Below are 1,786 nucleotides of genomic sequence, written 5' to 3'. Positions count from 1 at the left end.
TTATATGGTCACAGCAAGCGTCCTATGAGTGGCACCATGCTTCCAATACCTCACCCATGCCAATCCAGTAAAAAAAAAATGTTACAGGTGATTCAGGACGCTTAGAATACCCACGCTTTCTGGTCAGGTGCCTAGAGTCAGTTTAATCCTTTGCTACTGGAGCTACAGCTTTTATGCTAATTCCCTTGGATCCTGCAAGATTTCTTGTCTCCATTGATAATTAAACGTGGAGCCAAGACTTAACAAAACCTTCTTGACCCTGCATACTACATCAAGTACTTCTTACATTTCCTTCATCTGATGGGTGACAAGTGCCGATGATAAATCACATTGTATCAGTCAAAGGATTGATTAATGTGGATTATCTGCCGTGTCAGTATCAGTCCTAGAGTATAATCTCGTATATTTCCACAACTTCCATGGTGTTCCTTTCTTTCGAACTCAATGGGAATTCCTAACAAAGCAGGTTGTTTACACCACAAGTCTCATCCGTACACGCCATACTTTTCCATTTAGACTAATCTTTAGAATGTTTGCTTAAACCTCTTTCTTTTTTCCCACTTTATCACAATCCTTACAACGAGCTTCAAGATGTTCAAATCCTTGATTTGTATCCCACTTTTATTTTAAGGGTGTTCCTTTAAAGTTATCCATCTCTTCAACTCCTCGCTGTAGGCTTCCGTACGAGAAATTTACGATCTCACATCTGAATGCTCTATCGCACACAGTATTCAATCTATAAGGTAGATTACTGTCTAATTTATCTACATACTACTTCTTCACAAATACAGCCAACAACCCAGATGCTGAAACTAGATGTCTTAAGAACCATATTCTCCAATTTCTACAAAAGTTATAGCTCGCCTTAGCATTAAGTTGACTTCCCGTTCCTGATCACTTATGGCAACCTGTAACCACTTTCAACCTCTTCAAATAATTGGTTAAAACCTACTGTTGCTTCCCTGACAAATGTACAGCTCCCCAAGGTTACACTCACAATAATAACGATAATCATTATGAAACCAAATGAATATATATTACAAAAAAATGCATGTATCTGCAATGCAATTCTAAAATATTATTGTGTATTTAAACCGCATTTTACCTTTTTATCACTAGACTAAATTATACGTACGATGAAATTACCAGGGCTGTATGAACAATTAAATTAGAATATTGCATACATATATTTACTGATGCATCCATTTTGCAAACACAGCATATAATTGCATAAAATAATCCCAGCAGATATGTATATCCAATTTGATGTCCATTCACAATTAATCACTTCTTACATTTCGTTTATCGAAGTAAATAATGGCATTTATAGAATTACAATTTCATGCAAAAATGTAAATGTTCCTACTTTAAAGAAACTGCTTGGCCTTTCTTGTTTATCACGTGAGTTCTTTGAGTGACAAAGAGTGCGTGACTGTCGTGGCACTACACTGACAGAAGCTGAACGAAATACAAGTATCATTCTTCATGGATTTTCCTCATAGTGAAATTACAATAAGAATTATCTTTGAATCCGGATTGTCGAAGATTAAACGTGTTGATTTTTACAAGATTTATTATCATTATCATCATCATTATTATTATCATCATTAATATTCTTGGTATGGCTATCATTTATTGTTATCACTATCATTATCAAGAATGATTATACTGAAGGTGATGATCGTCATCCTTATTATTATTGTCATTATTACTGTTCTCGTCATTACCATTACCATTATTGTTGAAGTTATTGCCAGTAGCAGTAGCAATAATATTGATATAATTA

Source organism: Penaeus japonicus, unplaced genomic scaffold (genome assembly GCF_977035675.1).
Source record: "Penaeus japonicus unplaced genomic scaffold, GWHDUDI00000001_assembly GWHDUDI00000014, whole genome shotgun sequence".
In the NCBI taxonomy this organism is placed as follows: domain Eukaryota; kingdom Metazoa; phylum Arthropoda; class Malacostraca; order Decapoda; family Penaeidae; genus Penaeus; species Penaeus japonicus.
This window is presented reverse-complemented; position numbering follows the sequence as displayed.